This window comes from Podarcis melisellensis (genome assembly GCF_964234715.1).
Source record: "Podarcis melisellensis genome assembly, chromosome: 7".
Taxonomy (NCBI): Eukaryota; Metazoa; Chordata; class Lepidosauria; order Squamata; family Lacertidae; genus Podarcis; species Podarcis melisellensis.
The window spans coordinates 28018304-28044689 of NC_138539.1; the positions used below are offsets into that span (position 1 = coordinate 28018304).

The 26386-nt window shown below is 42.7% G+C and overlaps 1 long non-coding RNA gene across 1 annotated transcript in view; it reads left to right on the forward strand.

The window, feature by feature from the left end:
* The window catches only part of LOC309374730, a 154071-nt gene that overhangs the window by 27219 nt on the left and 100466 nt on the right, over positions 1–26386 (forward strand). The gene's annotated exons all lie outside the window — the stretch shown is intronic.

The following is a 26386-nucleotide window of genomic DNA, read 5'->3' on the forward strand; positions in this document are numbered from 1 at the left end:
GTGGTTTAGCTCTCCCAGACAAACCATAAACTGTAAATCATAGCCCAGATCCTGGTTAGAGCTCCTAGTTAGTCTGGTGAGAAACAAAACCAGGACATTAAGACAAACCATGGCTTGGCTTAGCATGACTCAACAGCAAAATGACTGCGTCAGAGTGAAGCAACTGCAATCTCTGTGAACCCACACATTTGCTCTGTGCCATAGTTATGGCTTATTGTGATGTGCAAACCAGGTCTGCCAAAATACAGTGGGTTATTTCTGTCGTATTGTTTTGAAAGTATATTTTTCTATGTATAATGACTGAAACCGCATCCGTTCCCTAAGCAGTGGTGCAAAGAGTTAATACGCAGGGGTGACTTATTTTTATGGATGACAGACATATCCCACCTCTCCTACAAGGAGCTCAAGATGGTGGACGCAGTTCCTCTTGCTCCCATTTTATCCTCATAACAACCCTGTGAGGTAGGTTGGACAGAGAGTGAGTGACTGGCCCAAGACCACCTAGCAAGCTTCCTGGCTGAGTGGGGCTTTGAACTCTGGTGTCCCAGGCCCTAGTCCAGCACTCTAACCACTAGGTAAAAAGGTAAAAGACTCCTGGGCTGTTAAGTCTAGTCAAAGGTGACTATGGGGTTGCTGCACTCATCTCACTTTCAGGCTGAGGGAGCCAGCATTTGTCCACAGACAGCTTTATGGGTCATGTGGCCAGCATGACTAAACTGCTCCTGGCACAACAGAACACTGTGACAGAAACCAGAGCACACAGAAACGCCATTTACCTTCCCACCACAGTGGTACCTATTTATCTACTTGCACTGGTGTGCTTTCGAACTGCTAGGTTGGCAGGAGCTGGGACAGAGCAACGGGAGCTCACCCCATCACACGGATTCGATCCACCGACCTGATCAGCAAGCCCAAGCTACACAACACTGGTTCTGGATTGGTCCTGCGATGCAAAGTGTGAAGCGACTTATTTATAAAAGTATTTATATACCACCTATTCACATAACATATCAAGACACTGCACAACATAAAATTACAAAATAATCACAAAAATGACTGGCTTATCCAAAAAGGAAAGGAAAGGAAATTCAACAACAGAGTAGGCCTGTCAGTATATATATAAAGGTCTTCAAGAGACACCTGAAGGTCACTCAAATGGAAGAGCATTCCACAGCTTGGGACAGGAGACACTAAATGTCTGACTTCTTGCTGAAGCCAGTTGGGCTTTTGAAACATGGGGGACATTGCTCCTTTGGATTATCTCTGTCATTGAGCTGGGCTGCAAGGGCTGAGGAGGTCCTGAAAGAACATTTCCCACCTCAAAGAATTCTGGGTAGTGTAGTTTACCCTTCACAGAGTCACAATTCCCAGCAACCCCTTAACAAACTATAGTCAATATTATTTCTGTCTTGTATTGCTGAGAAAAGTATTGGGGGAAGTACCTCTGAAAGAAGTGGGACAATTCTGAAATAAAATGTTTTGAAGATGAGAGACACAAAAGGCATTGCAGTAGCTCAAGCAAATAATTTGCTTATATCCCACGAGGAAGGTCATTTTAACAAACACTTCCAGAAGAAGATAATTGAGTGTATTTTTAGAGACTATAAAATAGGTTAGTTAAGCTGTACCTGAGGATTGCCAGTGAAGCAGTTCTAATCATATATTTTGTCAGCTGTGAAATCCGGAGCTCTAGCAATTATGCTATTCTATGCAAGAAAATATTCTTGATTAATACTACTGCGATTTAATCTTACATCCATAGCATTGTGGAGGTATCTAACAAGGGACTTTGTATCCATAGGCAAAGCTTATCTTCTGAGAAAATATTAAATTACTTGACAGGAAATGGAAGGAAGCAATGTCCTTAAAGAAATAATGTGCTTTCTTCTTTGATTTTTTAAAAAATCCAATCAGTATTGCAATGATACCATCTTGATTCATGTTATCAGGATCTAAAATCCAATTGTAGAAATGGAAAGAAGAATTTATCTTAAACTCTAAGAAGGACTGCTAATGCACACTGACAGTGTAATACTATATATGCTTAGTCAGAAGCAAGCCCACCTGACTTAATGAGACTAATTCCCAGGTAAGTAGGATTGCAGTCCCCGAAATCTCATGTTATATTTGTTGTATTGAGAAGTTTAGGGCTGAATTTTTTCACCTGTCTAGCAGCTTTATATTGTAGGAAGAAATTGTGCACATATAGAAGTTTGCAAGCCATTAAGGAGACTCTACTTAGGGCTAAATTAGATGATATGTCTGGCTTTGCACAACTTGTTAACCAATAACCAGCACAGGGAAGCCTAAACCGGATCCATATCATGATGGATAGGGAATTTTAACCCTTTGCCCCCTGCTGTAGTTCCAGTCTGGATCAGAGCTCACACTGGCCATTTTCACTGGAGTAGAAAAGTTTGAATGGGTGTCACCTCAAGTTTGGCTTTCAGACATCCCCGATGGGACTTTTTCCAAAATGGCCTTGGAGCACAAGTCTGCTAGGAGGCCATGACACAGAGCCTAGATGCTGCAGCGTACAACAAAATCTCATCCTCTTCAGCGGTAAAACCCAATAACCCCCAATACATTTTGTTTTATTCAAATTCAGTTTGCTATGTAGGAATCCTGATGCTGTTTCTGCACAGGGCAGAGCTAAAGAAAAGCCATACCACATAAAAACTGCTGGTTTTCCAACTAGGGAAGGACATACCTTTGTATGCAGTTTGGCCCAACATACACACTTTTTTTTTTTTTTGCAAAAACAACTTCCCCTAACATGCATTTTTGCATGTTATTTCTCCCTGCCATGTTGCGTTTTATCAGGGCCCACCTGTCCATGAGCCTTGGTGAGGCAGTTGTCTCAGGCGGCCGGCTGGGGACAGCTGGGAGGGACAGCAGATCTAGGCCCCCAGGAGCATGCTGCTCGTTGCCTCCTGCACTAGTTGCATGTGGCCATTGCCTAAGAAGAGCAGGGCCACTGCTGCTGCCACCTGCTCCCCCCCCCCCAGGTTCCCCCTTTCCTTCCCCAGCCTGCCTCCAGTCACTTCAGGTGGTGATGGAGGAGGAGGAGGCAGGGGGTAGCATTATTTGTTTTGCCTCAAGCAGCAAAATGTTTAGGACTGGCCCTGCATTATTGCAGATTTTCCCCTAGTGAATGCATCTTTGCGCATATTACTGTGCTGGACAACTGCTCTGAGACACAAATTCCCAAGGGTGGCTGTGTTTAATTTTGCACATTTTTTCTCAATGTGTAGGTTAGATAGGTTCACCTCTAATGCAAACTGAGTTAAATTTCTCTCCCCTTGCTAACAGTATACAGTGGTACCTCGGGTTAAGTACTTAATTCGTTCCGGAGGTCTGTGCTTAACCTGAAACTGTTCTTAACCTGAAGCACCACTTTAGCTAATGGGGCCTGCTGCTACTGCTGCTGCTGCTCCGCCCCCGGAGCAGCAGCAAAGTTCTTAACCTGAAGCACTATTTCTGGGTTAGCAGAGTCTGTAACCTGAAGCGTATGTAACCTGAGGTACCACTGTAAATGACCATGTGGGCAGATCAGACAAATTTAGAAATAAGGGGTGGTTTTGCTTTGCATGTTAACCTTCGGCTATCTCATTTTTGTCTCTCTCTCTCTCCCCCCCCCCCCATTTCTGTACTTTGGAAAATTTAATAAAAATGCCTTTTCAAAAAGACATGCTCTTGGGTATGTGCTCTAGCAGTAAGAAATAGAGTCACAGCGAGACGCAGATGTTCGAGGCAGTGAAACATTACCTTCATGCAAAAGCATTTTGGAGGAGGCATCTCTCTCTTGTCCTGAACCTCTAGATAACTGCCACTTGCTGCGACTTGCCTTCCCAGCTCTCCTTTGAGGTAACCTTGGCACATGGTAATGTGTTAACTCAAGCAGAAAAAAAATGAATTATTTCTTGCTGTGAACCGTAAGGTAAGATGACAGATGTGGAGGCAGCACAAACCAGCATGCCTGTAAATAGTGCTGTTAGCTTTCACCTCCTTACTGTCTGGCAACTTGAGGGCTCTACGTGTAGGAAGACTCAGCTGGCATTTTACCTGAGCATGTGTGTGTGTTGTGGAAGGTGTTAGCTAATTAATTTGCACAACACTCCAGCAAAGCGAGGAAGTGTTAATGTCTCTACTTTGCCCTTGGGAAACTGGAGGGCAAGTTCATCCATGTGTGTGGGTCCCCAGTTTGTAGACTTGAATGCATGAGATATTGATGATCAAAGATAGGACTGTCACCTGTTTAAAGAATCTTACTTGATTAATTGCAGGAGCTTTAGGTGATCGATCAGTTGATTACCTTGGCACATGGGTAAAACAAATACTTCTGAAGCAATCAGCATACTTTATTTTACAATGACATGCACATTTACAGCAGTAGGCATTATCTTAGTGAGATGTATGAGAGAAAAGGGAGAATTCTTCTTTTAAAAAGGTTGTCTATCTGTAGTTTTTGTAATTAATATAATAATATACAGCGTTCCCTCCCCATTCTATGTACAGAAGCCAACTAAACCAGCTTTTGGCATCAGCAGTGTTAGCAGAGAAGTTAACTTTAGTTAATGAATCCTTGCTTGGAGCACACCTTTAGCTGAAAGGCATTCAGACTGAGACTTGGTTTAAAATAAGAAAGTTAATGTTTAGTAAAGGAAGTACCTACAGAATTCTACAGCCCCAGCTAAGTATCTAGCTGGAGAACGAAGAAGCCATGTTCTTTGTTCTCAGGATATAGATCCAAGATGCCCTCTCGCCTTGAAGTCCAGGGAACGTGTGAGGAAAAAGTTGTAAACAGGATGCAATCGAAGATGTATCCATCAAAACATCAAAGAGATAGAGAGAAGTTGGCATACAGATAAAGGTACAGTGGTAGTCTGGGAATCAGGAAGTCACATACCCTATCTGTCTAAACTCCATGCAAACCCCTCTCAGCAAGCTGAGTTGCACCCAAGCTTCCAACAAATAGCGGTGATGGGATGGCATGGTCCACTGTAACTGAGGGCAGCAGGCTAGCTTAAGGTGAGTTTAGCAGGGACAGAGCAGGCCGCATGGTACACAGAGTGCTGTCCTTCAGCACCTCCCTGCTGTCTACCACTCTTCAGCATTTGCCGCCTAAAGGGGCTACTGCACTCTGCCTAATGATAGGGCCAGTCAGGTCTCTCTGTACCTTTTGCAACGTGCAAACTACAGAAGATCCAGTTTATAGAGCAATTTGATACACATGAGATAAGGTATTTTTTGTCTGTCTGCAGGGTGAAAAAGAATGGTTCAAAAATTAAATTTTGCTGTTAACATCTTGCAGTTAAGGAGAATCTTAAAAAAAACACACCCAAAAAATAATTTCAGGCTACAGCAGCTAAGTTTACTGGTATCTTTTATTTGCTCAGCCTCTCCAGCAAGATGAGCAGTTTTCAGCTTTCTGCATCTGAATGTTGAGAGTGCTCCGCAACCTGTGAAATTAAAACTATCATTCCTTTCTGCTCAGTTCTGTGCCATGTAAACATTATATGGCTTTTGTGTTCCAGAAACTGGGCAAGAACCACAGTGTTTTGTGAGAAAGCTAAGAGAAAGAGGATATTGCTAGGAGAATAAGCTGCAGGGAAGTAAATTTCTTATGTGCCGGTTTTCTGCTTGTCTGCTAAGAGACAATATGGTGTTTTGGGTTCACTGGAGGTTTTGAAAAGTTTGACAGTAATAAAACTAGATGAATTTGGCATGAGTCATTCTTCATCATTCACTCTGCTGGTGCCATGGCTGGACAAAGACCAGACATCAATGAAGAAGAAATTCATGTTGGGTGGCAGTGGTGAGGAGACCAACAAGAGTTGGCCTCCCTGGTTGGTTGGAAGCTTAAAGGGGAATTTTGCTGGGGCCTTACTAATGGGGGTCCAGGCTGATTATGGGTCTAAACCTTAAATCGTTGGAAGAAGTGCAAGATCTCATCCAAATTGAATAGCGGGGGAAGATGCTGATAGTTCGCTTCTTTTTTGCTGTTGCTGTTTTAATACTCAGCTGGTGGTCTTTAAACACTGATTCAGGGTCGAGGTGATTAATTGTATGGGTTCTATTGAGAACTGGCTAGAAGACGCATTCAGGTCAGTGATTGCTTATTTATTTAGAATACTTAAATCCAGGTTTTTCGCCCCAATAGGCTCTCAAATTGCCCTAACTGGATAATTGCCTACATCAACTAAGGCCTGCGATCAGCGGCACACCGAGTTTGCTGATGATACCTGAAATGGTTCAGAGTTATTAAAGCAAAAAAGATACAGTCGCACCTTGGTTCTTGAGCAGAATGCGTTCCAGGAGTCCGTTTGACTCCCGGAACCATTTGAAAACCAAGGCACGGCTTCCAATTAGAGTGTCCTACAGCTAGTGGGAAGCGATGGAAGCTGTGCTGGATGTTCGGCTTCTGAAAATTGTTCGAAAATTGGAACACTCACTTCCAGGTTTCAATCATTCGGGAGCCGATTTCTTCAGGAGCCAAGGCATTTGGGTTCCAAGGTACGTCTGTAATGCGAAGATCTCAAAAAATTCACCTTCAGACTGTTCTTATGTTCTTATGAAGTAGGTGGTGGTAGTTTGACAGTATCTTGATGAGGACATCAGGTGGACATTGAACAAATCTTGCTTGCAGAAGAAACACAGATTTCACAAGACACTGCTGTGTGGAATGCACTAAGCTAGCTCCAATTTATTGATGAAGGAAATGTGGGTGCCCAATACCCAGCCTGATTTTGTGCAGCTCCACGGTGAACTGTCTATGGTCCTACTTTTGATTTAATATTTGTATTCCGCTTTTGCAGCAACAATGCTGAATTCAAAGCAGCTAACCATAAGAACAATAGCATTAAACATTCACAAACATTACAATAATACCAAAAAACACAATTGCATATTAGTAAGGCAAAGAACAAACCAATTTGTCAAACTATTAACACAATTGAGTACAAACTCATTGTGATTTCTGCCCAGCTTCAGGAAACAGGAAACAATCTCTTTGTGGTGCACCATTTGCTAGAGCAGATAAGTACCTCCACCCCGATAAGCTGTGATTTTCCCTACTGTCAAAAAGCCTTACTAAAGTAGGTTGAGCCATATGGCATCCAATATTACAGTCACTGTTAGTGATAAATGGCACCCACTAGCAGTTCCCTGCAAGCATATTCTGAATGCAAACTGGAAACCAACCGTCTCCAGCTGGCTCTCAATCAAAAGAAGGTTCAGCAGAATTCACCCCAAAAGACACACAAAACCATCTTGCCACCAGAATTTGTTTTTCCATTGCCATTCTGAATGTTACTGAACTGCTGTTTCAAGCATCTTATTCTATTCAGCTTTGGAAACAAGACTCACAGTGTTAAGTATGTTGGCAACGCGTGGTGTTATTAATAAGGGAAAACATTTTTTTTAATGATCTGGCAGTTTAAAAAAATACAAACAAAACACTTTTTCTTCGCTTGGCATTGATTGAAGAAGTTTGATCCAGCTCTCTCATTATTCAATCCATAACGCAATCCTATGCAAGCTCTAATTGAGATTCTACGTGCCTTTAAACAGGTAGTAATGCAAAGGATTTGGAACAGCATGGAGGTCAGTAGCCTTTTAATTTTCCATTGATTGAAAGGACCGGGCTTTCTTTGTGATTAATAATCACCCATGAGTAGAACAGTGGCTGTCATTCTGAAACTCCCAATTGTAATGACTTGCCGCTGAAGTAAAACTGGGTCACATTTTGGAGTGCTTTCCTGTATGCTGGCAAATGATCTCAGCTCCCACTGCTATTTGCCAGGGCTTGTGGCAAATGGGTTTGTATGTGTTGCTGTTGCAGATGAACTGTGAATACAAATACAGTGGTACCTCGGGTTAAGTACTTAATTCGTTCTGGAGGTCCATTCTTAACCTGAAACTGTTCTTAACCTGAAGTACCACTTTAGCTAATGGGGCCTCCTGCTGCCACCACACCGCCGGAGCACGATTTCTGTTCTCATACTGAAGCAAAGTTCTTAACACGAGGTAATATTTCTGGGTTAGCGGAGTCTGTAACCTGAAGCGTATGTAACCTGAAGCGTATGTAACCCGAGGTACCAGTGTAACAGAATACTCTAGCCCACTTAAGGCACTATTTGCCTGAAGAGGAAGTACAGATAGCACAACAGTGAGGATTCTCATTTAGCCTTCACATGTTTGCAGCAAACATCTGCAGTGGGCACTTCCAGATGACCTGCACTTTTGTCCTGGTTTATTTGCAGGGAGATCAGACATCACTGACTATTTTATTTTATTACATTACATTACATTTATGTTCCACCTTTCCCGCAAGGAGCTCAAGATGGTGCACCTAGCTCTTCAGCTCCTCATTTTATCCTCACAACAACCCTGTGAGGTAGGTAAAGCTGAGGGTGAGTGATTGGCCCAAAGCTGAGTAGAGATTTGAACCCTGGTCTCCCAGGTGGTAGCTTAGCAGTCTAACTACACTGACATTCATCCCAATTTGTTTGCAGGGAAGTTAGATGAAGTCGTGTCAAAGCAAGTATTATCACACTCTTGGAAGCCCATTTTTCTGCTACTTTCCCTATCACAAGATGCCCAACTTTTTTTGAGGGGAGGGGAGTGTGGATTTGTTTCACAAGACCTACCAATCAACTATAGTTGCCCAGTCTGAAATTGTCGGTGTGTGATTGAATCCCATTCAAATATAGCATCAGTCTGGAAGTGCACTGTGTTTGTTGAGGCGGCTGTGAAAGTAGAAACCCTTTTCTCCCAAAACTCCCACTTGCAAAATGATGCTCCATGGATATACAAAGCTCTCTACTGCAGAGGTTTGTTGTAAACATGTGATGGAGCCAGAGAATTGTTATCACCATATGCTGCCTTTGCATAGGAAATCATGCTCAAGGTGGCCCACAACAGGAAAAGTTTACATTATTCAACCAACAGTTACACGATATAACAAAATTTAAATAGCCATAAACAATAAACTAACAAAAGTATATTGTATATTATAAAACAATCCACTGATAATTCAAGATAATGTCTAACATTTAAAATACAAGAACATAATCCTGATAATGCCAAAAAATAAAGCAGCTCCAAAACAAATTCTTGACCACCGGCAACAATTCCTAATCAATATGGCACCCTGAGAGTCTCTAGGCATCATGAGCAGCGGAAACAGCTTTTGTAGCTGGAGTCAGTCTCTGTAGCTGGAGTCAGTAGCTGAACAGCCTTTGAAGCTGGAGTCAGTCTTAAAGGACTAACCCTCTAACCTGACCAGGTCTTTTCCTGCAATCCATGCTTTCATCTCTGGCCTCCTGTCTGTACAACAGGACTCAAGGAATCTACAGTCTAAATTTAGTTTGAGGTGGGGGAAAGACAACAGAAGGTGAGTGAGAGGGAGGAAAGTGGAATACAGGATAAATATGACCAAATGCTTTGGCTTCAGTTCACTTTGGAATGAATACCAAGGAACTATGCAAATTTATACACAGACATTATGGTTATATACATCAAATTTGCTTTAATAGCATTGTTACAATTGCATTGGTTAACTGCAATTGTCTACTCAGAAGTAAGTTCCTAGATAAATGCGTAGAGCGCTTCTGCTTTAATCAGATTCATGTGCAAATTAGTTTACAAAGCATTTTGCAGAATTTCGTTAATGAAAGGTCACAATCACATTATATTCAATTAATAGCTAGAGGGTGATTAAACTCGATGACAGATTAATCCCAAAGGAAGAATATTGATTGATGGTTCTTCTTGCCACTTTTGCTAATCTAGGACCCCTACAGACATCCTTATTATTGTGTATTAAGGATGCTTTGTGCTCATTTTTTCTGCTTTCAATACTGTATAACACCCCAAATTATACAGGGAACCAGGCAGAGGGCCTTCTCGTTAGTGGTGGCCACCCTGTGGAACGCCCTCCCATCAGATGTCAAAGAGATAAACAACTACCTGACATTTAGAAGACATCTGAAGGCAGCCCTGTTCAGGGAAGTTTTTAATGTGTGACATTTTAATGTATTCTTAATCTTTGTTGGAATCCACCCAGAGTGGCTGGGGAAACCCAGCCAGATGGGCGGAGTACAAATTATTATTATTATTATTATTATTATTATTATTATTATTATTATTACTACTACTACTACTACTATACTACTACTATACTACTACTACTACTACTACTACTACTATACATCACCATAGCAGCTGCATGTGTCTCTGGCACCAGCTCCCACGGGACGTCAACCATGCAAATTTCTGCATTGCAGGGAGTTGGGCTAGATGACCTTTGGGTTCTCTTCTAACTCTACAGTTCTAGGATTCTATAAATGGTTGTCTCCCCACCCCCACCTCCACTATTCAAAAGGAGAGCTTTGGAGGTAAGTCTAGTGTTGGGACAATGTCTTCTCAGCTTATGCCTAGCCATGAATTTAGACCATTGTGACACCTGGAATCTGAATGCTTTGAAGCCAGATTTATGTATCATACTGACCTTCACACTAAAGACTTTGGCAAAAACCAAGATGGAAGTCTGAGTACAGCATCCACCAGTCAGGGCCAGGGTGCTGGGTGTGTGTTTTTTGTGCCATTTCTGTTGTGCTATAGCCCTTCCAGGAAGCAACAATGTAGTAGCATTTGCGAAGTACCATGGGAAACTAATGAAGAAAAATCAGTGCACTAATATTGTGTCAATAATATATTGTAGAATTGCAGAGCCTTTCTACAAGCTCCAAAGCCCCTGAACTGGAGTGCATATATAAAGAAGCATAAAATAACAAAGGAGCAATCTTAAATACGTCTGCTGCTGCTGCTACAAAGGTTGCTATCTTTCTCGTAGATGAAAATGATCATAATTACCTGCTCAGCATTTATTTGTGAATGATAACTTATTTAAATATATGGCATTTCAAAAGCAGGCATTGCCTACCATTGATGCAGAACTAAAAAGAGCACGAGGCAGGTGGTATTAAGCAACAGAATGTCAATCAGCCTTAGCTCCTACTGTTGGCAGTCGTTCTGAGAGCATCTCCTGTTCAGCATATATAGACTCCATTAAGGAGGTCAGAAGCCACTTAAAGAAGTGCACATTCCATCTCCCGAAATTGAATTCTTTCAAGGTGCAATTGCATTACCACATAACAGAGCAGCATAAATGAGGGTGCAGGAGCTTGAGGTCGTTTTACAGACCTCCAGGGGCTATAATCTGAAGGTTCAATACATGTCAAGACTGACCCCACAGCTCTTTATTTATGCAATCTATGATCTATGAGCGACCTTCACTCACTGAAGATGATTTAAGCATGTGCAAACAGCTGAGCATGTGGGCAATGCCCTCACTTCCCATTTTCCATGAATACTTCCTAGCTCTGTGTAGATCACACAAGTCTTTGGTTTATTTTCCTTTCCTGCTAAACTATGAGAGTACTGCCAGATTACCTGTTTATTGAGCATTCTGCAAGATTTGTTGGCAGGGAAGATTGGACCACGTTGGCTATTTGTTGAACATTCTTTCTGATTTGTTGGCAGGAAGAGTACATGACATTACACCCAATCCTACACTTGCCAGTACATTTCCTCAACATTTCTAAATCACAGTAAATCCATTTTTTTGCAGGAGGGTTTGGATGTGCCCTAAGAAACATCTTTAAAGGGGGAGGGAGGTTATCAGTTAATTTCACACCAAGGTTTGTCAGTAAGGAAGAGCTGGAGGGAAGAATACTGAATGGGGCTAATAAGCATAACTTGCGTTGTGTAGTGTGTTTATTTTTAATCCCTGGAGGAGGAAATCTGAATAAATAAAACGAGTGAGACAGTTGCATGCTGTCTAAAACTAAATGGATATCTTCATTCCAGTTTGCTAAAATACTTGTAGAGATCCTAGATCAGCCTGAAGCATTTAAATGCAAGTAGCTGTTTCTTTTGACCCTGGAGAAAACTTGAAAACGTATTGTGAAATCTTGGCAAATTGAAAGTAGCTCAACTAGATTTTCAGCGACCAGAGCATGGAGCTTGCAGGTTTCTTATCCAACCTGCATTCAAAATTCTTGTTAAAGACAACAGCACTAAAATATGTAAAGTATGCTAATTAAACAAATAAATACAAACCTGCATAATCTACATACTGGAATTATGAAAGTTAAGTTACCAAGGCACTGTATCTGAGTAACCCAATTGCAGAACTTTGATGGTTTCTTGGGGTGCAGATTAGAGAAAAGGATTAGCATAAATATAAAGAGAATATCATTAGCCACTTCTTACAATTTCTTAACACGTTAGGCACAGACAAACAAGATTGTAGTCTAAATCGGGGGGGGGGCATTTAAAAGACACAAACCACTTGGAGAAGTGCTTTTTATATAAATCTTGGTGAAATGATTGCAGGAAAATATTGTATTTAGAACTGAGCAAAGCTTCAATTGATTCAGTGGGACTTACTTACAGGCTGAAATGGAAAGACCTGTCAATTTTGGTTTTCTCCATTTCTCATTTTTCCAATCTTAAATTCAGATGGCCACATTCCTGCAGCAATTGCAAAAAAGGTTTGTTTGTTTTTAAAAAGATCATCATGAAAATTCTTCAGCAGTTTAGTGTGATTTTTAAACTAATAAACACATTTTTTTGCAGTTTTGACTGATGTACACCTTTTTGCAAGTAATTTATCCAAATACAATGCATTTCTATATGTTATTTTCACTAAAGTGTTCACTTTTAGGCACACTTTCACCTAACAGAAGCATTTTTGTAAACATTGGTCAAAGAACTGCATCACAAAATTCAGATGGGCAAATTTTGAAGGCTGACTGTGTTTCAATTCTCATATTGTTTCAGAAAGTGTGAATTTGACAGATTCAGCTTTAAATGTGAACTGAACTGAATTCTTCCTTCATCCCTACTTCTACAAAAGAAAGTTTCAAATTGGACTTTTGCATTTCTCTCTCTAACATACCTTCCATGTCTGAAAGTATGTATAGCACATGAAAAAGACCACGACTGCATTTGAAAAGATTTAACAAGGATGAGGCCTCTCCAGTGAACAAGATTGCCAAGGGAAAGTATAGGAAGAACTCCTACCAGGTTTATTACCATTTACTGAGGTGGCAAAAATTCTAGAATTGCTTCAGCAACACTAGCTGCTTGTAATGGCCACAATCACTCAATTGTGTAGAGAAATTCTCTCATACATGCTTTGTGTTCTGAATCAATAGCTGCTCTGTAGCCAAGGTTACTGTGACGCACCAGCAAAGCCCAGAAGAATCAAAATCCCAGAACTCAAGTTGACAGAAACTACCGTAGGTAGGCTCTGAATACATAAATTGCATTAGCCAATATCTAGCTCCAGTCGTGGTTATTTATTTCCCATAATAAAAACCTTAACATATTTCTAGCACAGGGGTTCTCACACTTTCTACACTCCAGGGTCCCCTTGAGATAGCTGAAAATTATTAAGGCCCGCCAGTCACAAAATGGTGGTGCTGTGGCAGAGCCAATCACAAAATGTGGTGGCAGGTGAGGCAGAGTGTGGCACAATCAGCTGGCAATTACTAGTACCATTTCCTATTGATATCAAATACATCTTTGGTAAATACTAAATTCATTTTTACAGAATTTTCCTTGCGACAAGGCGTTCCATGGTTCAGTTTTCCTCAAGCTAAGTCCAGACATTTGCTGTGTAGGTAATGTGACTCAGCCTCCCTATTTTAGGCAGAATTTGCTTATTCAGAGGCACTGGCTGCATTCACATGGCTATTTTTTCTGCTTTTCACAGCTCTTCCGTAACTGTTAAGTTCTGCATTATTTATGAACTTTCACATGACATAAATACCACTTCTGGAACTGTAGCGGAATATTGTACAGGTTTAGTGCTCTTTCCATATTATTTGCATCCAGGGGGAAAAAATCCATTTGCAAATAATGTGGAGATGAGTACTAAACTCTTTGCACTATAGTTCCTCTATATTCCGCTGTAGTGCTGGAAATAGCTTCTACATCATGTGAAAGCTCAAATACAATGTGGAACTTAACAGTTGGGGAAACCTTGGGAAAATAGAATAAACTGCAGTGTGAATGCAGCCAAAGTCTCTTGGCCACCTTTCCTCAGTAGGTAAGATGCCAATGTTGGTTCTGGTCCAACCAAAAGACAGTGCTACACCTAGGGGTCAGGGCAGGCAACTGAGGAGGTGCTATGGGCAGCCTGTGGCACTGAAGCCCACCAGAAAGTGACCCAGGGCCCACTGAGGAACAAGTCCACATATCCTCTTCCAGCACTCAAGGTCAGGAGCCCTGAGAAAGTATTTCCTTGTATGAATAGAGGCATGTTGCTCCACCCTCTGTCTGCATGTTTAGTGTATATGCAGATAACACAGAATGCATAAACAGGACTGTTCTTTGCCACTTCCTGCATTTTAGTCCAGTGAGGGGGGCGGGATAATGCAGTGCTCCGATACTGCGGCAGGAGGTAGCTCCCTAAACCTTTTGTCCTGCCTTAGCTACTGTTTTTAGAAAACCGGGGGAGCGTGATTTGGCTAAAATTGGCACAAGTCAGAGGGTGATGCTTACTGTTTCCCCATAATCTGAGCACTGGGGAAGTGGAGACTGGATTAAGGATAATTATGTACATAGCTGAGCCCATTAGCTTTGTATATCACAGCTGAATATGTTAACTGACTTCACTGAAATGTACAGTACACTCGGTTCTCTGGAAATCATTTGCGAGGTGAGCATTTGCATAAAGAGTTTACAATTCCTATTCGCATAACGAGTCGATGATTTCCATGGTTTCCTATGGGGAAATTGTTAATGTGTTCCTGAACGTGTAATCTGGGGTGTGTATCTGCGGTGCATGAAGAGAGGTTTGGGTACTAATTTGTTGTGTTCAGATAAGTGACTTTTTACAGAGCAAGCGTTCATAAAGTGGGATTTGTGTGTATTAAAGAATCATCCTTATTGTTTGATTTAATACGTGCATGAGTCTGACCAAACTGCGGGAGGCAGTGGAAGACAGGAATGCCTGGCGTGCTCTGGTCTATGGGGTCACGAAGAGTCGGACACGGCTAAACGACTAAACAACAAGAATATGTGCAAGTCATCATTGGATGTTGCAGTCACCCAGAGATAAGCATATATGAGTGATTCAAGTCCAGCTTTTTATACAGCTTCAAATAATGCAATGTTGTCCCGGTTAGATTTGTACAGAATTACAGACTTCAGCACGTACCGTATATACTCGAGTATAAGCCGACTTTTCCAGCACATTTTTAATGCTGAAAAAGCCCCCCTCGGCTTATACTCAAGTGAGGTAGGCAGCAGCGGCGGCAGAGGGACGAGTGGCCCGAAAGGAGCCCTTTCGACTGCTTGTTCTTCCTCTGCCCCTGCCGGCGCCACCAGGTTTGTGGTGTGGTGAACTGGCTTATACTCGAGTCATAAGTTTTCCCAGTTTTTTCTGCTAAAATTAGGTGCCTCAGCTTATATTCAGATCGGCTTATACTCGAGTATATACGGTATTATCTTTTCCTTTAAAGCTTTTCTCAGAAGTCATTTTATCTGCAAAGGCTTTTTGCATAGGCCCTTACTCCCCCCCCCCCCCCGCAATTGAAACAAAAGCCAACTCTGTGAAACAAATTAGATAACAAAGCACAAATATAGTTTTCTCCCAACAGATCATGTTTTCACTCTGCTGGCACAGGAAGGAGTGAGGGAGCTATTGGGTGACGCAGGTGGGTTGATTTAACTGGCAATTAACGAGGTAGGTATTTGTGTTTGAGCGAGGAATAATTTCTGCTCCACAATGATAAGTTTATTGTCATAAACCATCTGTACCTAATTGCATATGTTGGAACTTAGGAAAATAGGAAGCTGCCTTATGCCGAATCAGACCATCGGTACATTTAGCTCAGTATTGCTTACACAACTCTCCAGAGTTTCAGTCCGGAAACCTTCCCAGCCCTGCTTGGAAACAGAGTTAACTTCTGGATTTAAAGCATGAGCTCTACCACTGAGCAATGGTGACTGGTGAACATTGGGACTGATAGGGCAGGGGAGAAAGGAGCCCAACAGTAGGGGGCGCCAAAGCCAATGGCAAGCAGAGAAAACAAATTATAGTTTTGTCCTGGAAAATTATGATAGCCAGCCCTTACAGATGAAGAGACAAGTTGCAGCTCTTCCATCCCTGGCCTGGCATTTTTCGAGGTGCTCCTCATTGTTTTTCCTTCCCGTGCCAAGATTTGTTGTAAGGACCAGTCTTCGCAATGAGCACAGCATGTTCAGACTGCTGGTAAGAGAAATCATGTAGTTAAATGCTCATCCACAGAAATCTATAGAAAAGTAGATTTCCTTGGGAAGCACAGTGCCATAGCCAAACATAGCAGCAAAAGCTGAAGGCCCATAAGTTTCTCATCCCTGGTACAAAAGATTCTGAGCCAGATTGTCTGTATAAGACAGCTTCCTATGCCCCTAACCCCTCGTGGATTAACGGCATGAGGGAAATAAGGCATTTAGTGTCTGAAGAACACTGTTCCTGGCAATCCTGACATTGCTGGATGAAATGAAGTGTTTAACAGCAATGCTTTCAGCATGCTTTTAATGGTAAATGTTTTAAACTGCAATTGTTCTTAGAATGCTTTAACTGCTTTAGAGTGTTTGTGTTTTATGGATTGTGGATGTGTTTGCTACCCTGGGCTCCTTTTTGCAAGAAGGGCAGGACATAAATTGGAAGAAGGGAGTAAAATAAAACCATAAAGTCAAACCAGAGGGGGGTGGGAATCTTCAAAAAGAATTAATTCACCACACTAACATTTTTCCTGACTTTGGCTGTGGCAAAGGTATGAACAATGTCATTCCTCCAAGCAGCTCAAGATGGCGTTCATACATTTATTTCCCTTCCCCACCTATCCTCACAACAACCCCTCTGAAAAGAAGATAAGGCTATGTGGCAGTAACTGGCCACCCACAGAGCTGGGAAACAGAGGGCACTGAGAACGAGCTCCTTTGGAGTTGCACTGTCTGCACCCATCAGCTGACGGAAACACATTCAAAACTCTGAGTGTGTGTCCCATCAACTACACCAAGCACATATGACACCAGGTGGGAAGCAGGGAAATGGCATTGTAAGCTAATTAAAGGTAAAGGGACCCCTGACCATTAGGCCCAGTCGTTCATGACTCTGGGGTTGCAGCGCTTATCTCGCTTTACTGGCCGAGGGAGCCGGCGTACAGCTTTCAGGTCATGTGGCCAGCATGACTAGGCTGCTTCTGGTGAAACCAGAGCAGTGCACGGAAACGCCGTTTACCTTCCTGCTGGAGTGGTACCTATTTATCTACTTGCACTTTGACGTGCTTTCGAACTGCTAGGTTGGCAGGAGCAGGGGCTGAGCAACGGGAGCTCACCCAGTCGTGGGGATTCGAACTGCTGACCTTCTGATCGGCAAGCCCTAAGCTCTGTGGTTTAACCCACAGCGCCACTTGTGCCCCTAATTAGGCTAATTAGTGCCCCCTTAATTAGGCTGGTAGGCCAGAGATTTCCCATCCTGTGCTAAGACTATAGCCTAATGGTTAATGTGGCCCTGAACCCCCCCCCCAGCCTGAGCAGATGTTCAGGGGGCTTCAGGGTTAACTCTGCTCACAGGAACTCAAGCCATTGTAAATACTTATCGTTCATTATGACTCGGGTTGTTGTTGTTTTTATTCTAGAAGAGAAACCTAAAGAGATCAAAAGCGCAAACCTAATTCAGTGTATAGTCTTCCACTGAGCTCAGATGAAATGTAGTAGGGCTTTAACCTCATTAGGTCATTTGACCAAGCATTATTGTTCCCAAAGCTAAAGAGCAATGGAAAATCTGTTATTTCAGCTGTGATAAATAGGAAATGGGAAGTGAGAAGGCTGCTATATGGAGCCATTTTATATCATCTCTTATCTTTGTGGTCAAGTCTGGGTCTCATCTCCTTGTTTTTCTTTTTCTTTTTCCTGTTGATGAGAACGGCAAAGGAACACTGGAGCAGCTATCTGTCATTTATTGATACCGAATGTTCACATTATTGCCTTCACCGTGCATTGTGATATCTTCAGAAACTATATTTATCTCCAACTTCCTCATCTCCACAGAAGCGACAACTTCCTCATTTCAGCAACGGTGTGGTTAAAAGCAGAACTTCCTTGTTGCTGCCCTTGAAATGACAGTTGCCTTTTCCAACAGAAAATTGAGACCCATTTTAGTAATAATAAAAAAAACCACTGAATCATTGAGTTCCTAAGTAAGGAAATAGAAATGGTTTGGATTAGAGCGTGTTGCTCCACAGAGAGATGGAAATGGGAAGAGCAGAAGCAAGAAGAAGAAGGGTGGTGTAGACATGGAGAGGAGAAACAGCTGGATAGATGATGATGAAGAAAATTCCTTCCCCCTTAATATCCAAATCCTTCTTCAGATAGACAGGTGGTGGTGAGCTGTCATTCAGGAAGAGTTGTAGCTCAGTGGTAGATCATCTGCTTTGCATGCAGAAGGCTCCAGTTTAATCCCTGGCATCTCAAGGTAAGCCTGGGGAAGACCGCTGAAATATACTCGGAGTCGAGAGTAGATTTCATGCTCTTTATTCAGCTCATAGTGGTGAGGAGGAATGAAAGTTCCCCCAAAGTATCTGCTTTATATACATTATTTACACAATGGGCTGCACGTGATTGGCTAATTCCGGAATTCTCCTGTAGACCAATCAGGTTGTGGATTCACTTCCATCTGGAGCTGGATTGGGTGGCTCCTGCGGACCAATCATACTGCTGCATTGTTCTAGGACCAATCAGACTGCTGCATTCTGAACCCTATTGTTCTAGGACCAATCAGACTGCTGCATTTTGGATCCTATTGTTCTAGGACCAATCAGACTGCTGCATTTTGGATCCTATTCAACTCAGTGCATAACAACCGCTGTCTGAAGCCTTGGAGAGCTTCTGCCAGTCAGTGTAGACAACACAAAGCTAGATGGACCAGTGATACAACTTAGCATAAGGTAGTTCCCTGCACCTAGGGTTGCCGTACGCCCTCTTTTTCCAGGACACGTCCTCCTTTTTCATGGGTATGTAAAATGAAAGTCATCACAGCAAAAAGTAGAAGTCAGCAAATGTGTCCTCTTTTTGCTCTTCAAAATATGGCAACCCTAAAGGGGCACGAAAAGAATCCCCTTTCTATTACAAGGCTGTGTTTCAAAGCTGTCAAGACTGGGGCAGGAGAAAGTCCTCAGATTGTAAGGACTTTCTTCAAGGATGAAGCAAATATTCTTTATCAGTCTATAGCCATCTTGTCCCTATCGCTCAGCATTTTCCTGATCCAGGTGAGAAAGCGATCAGGAATTTTACAGAGAATCATTCCATAAAAGAAGGATGTGGAAACCTTCTTTTTTAAAAAAAAGCCTGAGAACAATATCCACTTCTGGAATGCCTTCCAAGAGTCACATGCCAAGAGTTTGGTGGGTGAGCAGAGGCAAAAGTGCAACATAAATTTTATTCTCTTACAGTCAGGGCCGGTCCACCCATGAGGCAGTTTGAGGCAGTCACCTCAGGCAGAGAAACGGAGTCGGTTTCCAGCAAAATCTTGTGAGAACTCACTGAAATTGAGTGAGATTTCATGGAACGCACATGATCTCACCAGATTTTGGTGTGATCTCATGAGATTTTGCCAGAAACCACCATTGCCATTGCTGCAAGTGTTGCTGTGCAATCCAGATAAGGGTGGCTTTGGCAGAGACGACATGGTGGCAAGCTAGCACTTTACCATTTCACCTCAGGCAACAAAACAGGATGTACAGTGGATTCGTTTCTGCACATACCTTTCACCATCCTCCATTCAGACAAGCAAGAGGTGTGATCAGAGTTCCAAGACACATCCCAGCCAGAAGCAGGGGCAGGAAGGGGCGGGGCTTAGAGAGGGGGTGGGGCTTGGGGGAGAGTTCCGAGGGACATATAGGGAGGCCTGAGGGGCCGCATTCTGCATGAGGGTTTCCATTTCTGCCATAAAAGCTCTCTTTCCTTGGGGATATTAGTACCAATGGGTAAGGGATGAACCTAAGCAGTGTTGGAGGAACGCTGTTATGTGTTATAATAGACCCCTTAGTGTTCAGGGTCAGAAGCGGTGACACCAGAAAAATATTTAAAGCATGTTTGATTTTATTGGTGTGTTTTCTCCTGCCTTTAAAAATGTGGGGGTTTTTTTGTACCTTGCATTTTATTGAACAGCAGTTAATGAAAAGGTGGGGGGTGCAAATTTAACAAATGAAATAAATGAGATGGCAGTTACTGGCAAAAAAAACCCTTGGCTACTCCTTCTTGAACTTTCACAAGAGTTTGTTTTCCTTGGTCTCTCACTCTGTCCTCACTAGGTTACATTACCAATGCCTCTTTCATTTTTGTAAGGTATGCAATTGTCCATCAGAAATAGTTGAGTTCTACCATAGTCCCCTGAAAGCTATTTTCACCTTCTGTTTCACCTCAATTATTATTATTTTCCTGCAAGAGCAGGCTTGCTGCACAATAAATCTCATAATTTTAGGTGTTTCTGGGATATTCTCCATGGAGCCACTAGATGGTACAATTCAGCTAATTATGTCTGCAACTCTTCCTTTTCTTTTCTTTTTTTAAAAGAGAAACCAAAACCCCATGCAAGTTTTTCTGAAGGCAGAAAGCAAGAGGAGGAGGAGGAAGGGTGGGATATAAATTCAGTAAGCAAATAAATAAATACCCCCCAATCATTTTTGTTTTGTAGAAATATATAATTTTCTTTTTATTAATAAGCTCTAACACCTTTGCAGCAATGCAGAATGATGAAAATGTCCATGTTCTTCATTGTCCTTCTAAAAATCCCCCATTGTTTATATAGCCACAAACAAAGGACCTCTGGAAAATAGCACATGCAAACCTAATTAGGTAACTGAGCCTAATGGCTTCCTCTAAATTTGCTCTGACTTTCTTGAAGCCTGCCCATATCTGAATTTGCTGCTGTTTGTTGTTAAATGCATTCTATTTTGAGGTCTGCAGTAAATGTAACAAATATAAATAATCTTACTCGTGTCTGTTTACAATCAATATCCTGGCTGGGCAGAAATGCTTCCAACAATAGAACAGGGGGAGGAATGCCCATAAGTGACCTGTTAAAATGTGACATTTGTCCTGCTTTAATGGGAACTACAGGTGCCAAGTACCGGGTCAATGCAGAGACTGTGCTCTGGGACATACAGACTTTTCTTTTGCATTGTAGAATAACTATGCTCCAAAATCTTAACGAGGGAGTTTATGTTCACATTACCACTTACTCCAGATCCATTGTGCTTCCACTGCTAATTTTTGAAGCCGCATTTGCCGTCTACACTGATCCTGTAGTTTCTTGACAAATACTGCAGTTTGATGCATTTTCCCCTCAAACCAGCTTCAATCCAACTAGAAAACCTCAGCCGCTTTCATTTCATACTTAAGAATAGTGTGAACATTTGAGACATGTACATAGCTTCGTGAATCGGAGTTCAGGGAGAAGGTGTTGCAGGGGAAAACCAAACAGGTCATGTACTTTGGGTGAAGATATATTTTCTTCCTCTCTAATGCGAGCAACACTGCAAATGTGGCTTGAAACATAGTAAGGGAGCCAACCTCATTCCAACGGAATCTATCCATTCCTTAAAATCTTCTCCATAGACTCTCCTTCAGGCCAGCCCAGCCCAACACTTTTCACTGCTTGAGGCAAATGACAAAATGGCACCCCCTCATTCCACATACAGAAACCAACCAGACTGGCAGTTTAATCTCACTCCAATATTTGCAACAGGACAGCATGCACTGTTCTTACACAGCTAAGGGCAGCAGACTGACCTAGGGGGTGTGGAGCAGGTAATGCTACTCAACTAGCTGTGCCCCCAAACACCTCACTGCCCCACTCAGCTCCCTCTGCCCTTTGGCACCTTCTGCTTGAGTCAGCCAACTTACTCTGCCTGCCTAAGGCCAGCCCTGTCTCTCCCATCAGTAGCTGAGGTTCTGATGCTGGGGAGAACGTTTTCTCTGGCCACACCAAGGTTATGGAACACCCTACCAATGGAGGTCCATGTTGTCCCCTTCTCCCACCCACCCTGCCCCCGTGATCTTGGCAAGGAGCTTCCTTTTCCTCAAAGTGATTGGCCTTCTGGGTTGCAATGATTCTGCTATCTACTGAATTGGTTCTTGTTTTACCCCCCCCCCCTTTTAATTTAGAATGTTGACCTTATTCTTGATATTATGACCCTGTTTTTAAAGATGCAGTGAGCCCCTTCCGGCCATCCCCTTGATCACTGAAAAAACAGAATGCTTTTAAATAACAGGTAAATAAATAAACTCGGGAGACAGTCGACGCCAAAACATTCTGCATTATGGAACATCTTGAAATAAAATGAATGCCTGGGAAATTAATTCTGAAAGCTTTTTAACACAAACAAACAAATGGATAAATGGAAGCATTTGTCACCTCTGTAGCTCATTAGTTCAATTACATTTTCTATCTGCATTGCAAAATTCTGCTGCGGCAGTTGGAAAATGAACTCAGGTTTGCAGGATCTCAGTGGAGCTCTGGATGGCTTCCTGATTTCCCACCAGAATCCCAGTTCCTCTTTCTCCAGTAAAAACGTCAGCAGTAGCATTGCTGCAGTAATCTGGTAGTGGAAAGAAAAAGGCTGGTAGTAATCCATCTCCTGAGAGACTGCAGCAAATCCCTGGAGGGAGCCTGCAGTGCGACTTCACGCTCAACTCCTCCATTCTTAATGAAGCTACTACAAACCTTCGTCTTCTAGCTGGCTCAAAGCCCATATGCCCAGGATCTATAAGTTATGGAGGAAGTCTGTGTGTGTGTGTGTGTGTGTGTGTGTGTGTGTGTGTGTGTGTAATCTTGCTTTCCTGCCAACTTAAAAAAAGAAACACTAATTGGCTGTGGGAATGTTTTGAAAGAAAAATAAAAGGAGGAAGTGATATGTAATGACAAAACATAAGGGTCAAGGTTAAAATTTACAGGGTCTAGCTCTGATTCACCAACAACAGCACTGGGCCTTGCTAACTTGGGCTGGTGAGAGTTGGAGTCCAATAACATCTGTAGGGCCACAGGTTCCCCCCTTCTGATTTAGAATAATTGGTCATGGGGGTGGGGGGGGGATACTTGGTCCTTGTTAGTTTTCAAGCAGCAGTTAGAGAAGGCAAGAGAGAAAAAGACCAGCAGGAACTTTTTTAGATTTGTCCAATCAGTTCCTGCCTATTCTGTTTGACACTTGAACGCTGAACTGGAAGCAGAGGTGGACTCTTCCTTCCTGGGGCAAATGTCAGTTTTGTGGGAGAGTAATTTGCAACCAAGGGGCTAAACCACAGAGCCAAGGGCTTGCCGATCAGAAGGTCGGTGGTTCGAATCCCCGTGATGGGGTGAGCTCCCGTTGCTTGGTCCCTGCTCCTGCCAACCTAGCAATTTGAAAGCACATCAAAGTGCAAGTAGATAAGGTAAATGGCATTTCTGTGTGCTGCTCTGGTTCACCAGAAGCAGCTTAGTCATGCTGGCCACATGACCCGGAAGCTGTACGCCGGCTCCCTCGGCCAATAAAGCGATATGAGCGCCGCAACCCCAGACTGGACCTAATGGTTAGGGGTCCCTTTACCTTTACCTTTAATTTGTAACAGGACAGTGGCACACAACAAAGGAGATTTTTAAAACCCTCCCTATGCACCTCAGTCCCAGTCCTGCCCCCACCCCATGCAGCTGAAATTTAAACAATAAAAGTACACAGGTTACTGTATTTTTCCATGTATAAGACTAGGTTTTTCCCCTAAAAAATAATGTGAAAAATTAGGGGGGCATCTTATACATGGATATATCTCCCCCATTTTCTTAAATCTGAGTCCCCCAAAATAGGGGGCATCTTATGCATGCTGGCGTCTTATAGACGGAAAAATATGGTAATTGCTTGTATGCATTTGACATCATATGAAGTTCGGTCCAGAATTGGTGCCTTGTTTTATTTATTATTGCATTCATATCCTGCCTCATGGAATCCAAGGTGGCATGCATATTTCTTCTAACCGTTTTATGCCAACAGCAACCCTATGAGGTAGGTTAGGTTGAGAGACAGTGGTTTGTATCCAGAGTTTTACCCAGAGTCAAGCCACAAAAATCAATTGACTTAACATAGTCACGTTCACTCATTTCAATGGGCTAACTCTTCATAGGACTAGCATACAACCTAGAGACTGGCCCCAGGTGAGCTACACAGCAGAGTGGGGATCTGAACCCTGGGCTCCCAGGTCCTAGTCCAACATTCAGACTACAACACTGCACTTTCAATTTTGTGAAAGCCAAATTTTATGAGGGCCCATAAAAGGCTCCTACCATACAGTCCACTGTGGCCTAATCTGATCCTCTAAAAATGATGCTGATATTGACAGATTCTCTCACTGTGCACCAGTCATGCTGCTGGTCCAAAACCTAACATGAATTGCAAGATCTCTTTGAACAGGTGAGGTGTTGTCCATCATAATTAAGGACTGTGTGCATATATGGTTTCTTGTTATTGTGGCAACAAACCCAGTGCAGTGGAGATTATTTCCTAATCCTGTTTTGTCAGTTGTGACAAGATGACAACTAGTTTTTGTGTACAGAAATATCTTTGTGGGTAAGACTTGCCTGCTCACTGCCCACTATCTGTGGGGAAAACTGGATGAGACTTCCCATGTCTGGAGAGAGACTACTCAACCTGATTTTCTACATTAGACCCAGAGGCATAAAAAGGCCATGTGGGCTATAATTTAGGCCTCCATAGTGACTAGAGAAAAATAATAGTATCTGTCACAATGGCTAAGACTCAAGCTATCCATTGCATTCATCACATTGTGTTTTCTTTCTTTCCTCAGACTTTTTGAGCTATTTTTAAGGGAAATCAGCAAAAACAACAGTGTTGACATGGGTTGCCATACATGCCGGTTTTTTCCAGACATTTTACCGATTTTTGCTTGGACACTGCTTCTGACTGCAGCATTCCGGGTATGTCCAGGAAATTATGGATGTATGGCAACTCTACCATGCACACAGTTGTGTATATTAAGGCTATGGTGGCGCTGTGGGTTAAACCACAGAGCCTAGGACTTGCTGATCAGAAGGTCGGTGGTTCGAATCCCTGTGACGGGGTGAGCTCCCGTTGCTCAGTCCCTGCTGCTGCCAACCTAGCAGTTCGAAAGCACATCAAAGTGCAAGTAGATAAATAGGTACCGCTCTGGCAGGAAGGTAAACAGTGTTTCCGTGTGCTGCTCTGGTTCGCCAGAAGCGGCTTAGTCCTGCTGGCCACATGATCCGGAAGCTGTTTGCGGACAAACGCCGGCTCCCTTGGCCTATAGAGTGAGATGAGCGCACAACCCCAGAGTTGGCCACGACTGGACCTAATGGTCAGGGGTACCTTTACACATTAGCAGCTGAAAATACAGTTATTTCCCCCTCTGCATTTCAAGCCACATTTGCACTTCCACCAGAGAGGGGGCAGGAATGTCTTCACCTGCTGCACATTACCTAGTTTGTTTCTTCATGCTTGAAGCGTCCCACCTTGCCAACTCCTATTCAATGAAGTGGTCATTTGTGCGTATGCAATGACTGTCTGAAGTGCACACAGTTCAGCTCAACCGCTGCATGCATTTTCATATTGGAGAGGAAGCTGGTTTGAGGGACAATGCATCAAGCAGAAGCATTTCTCAAGAAACTACAGAGGACCTACGGACTGTCATGTTTGCTTGGGAGTACACTGGAGCAAGAGGAAACCATAATGTGTACACGGTTTGATAGATTGGGGTGGCCAAACTTGCTCCACAGCACTTCACATGTGTTTCTCAGGCTGTTCAAGAACAACTTCCCCTTTCTCTAGTCCACATGATCATTCAACTGCACAATACTAATCAACTGGGAAAGAAATGAATGGGGAGCAGAGTTGATGACAGTAAAGCAGTCAACAGTCTTGTTTCCATTGGGGGATAATGGACGAAATGTAAACAGGTACGGTAACTTGTATCTGTATTATTATTATTATTATTATTATTATTAGTAGTAGTAGTAGTAGTAGTAAGAGTAGTATTAGTAATAGTATTACCCACCCTTCATCAGCAGGTTCCAGAACAGGTTACAACAATTTACAATTCAGTACAGTCATACCTTGGATCTCAAATGCCTTGGCTCCCAGACAAATCGGCTCCCGAATGATTGAAACCTGGAAGTGAGTACAGTGGTACCTCGGGTTACATACGCTTCAGGTTACATGCACTTCAGGTTACAGACTCAGCTAACCCAGAAATATTACCTTGGGTTAAGAACTTTGCTTCAGGATGAGAACAGAAATCGTGCTCCGGCGGCGTGGCG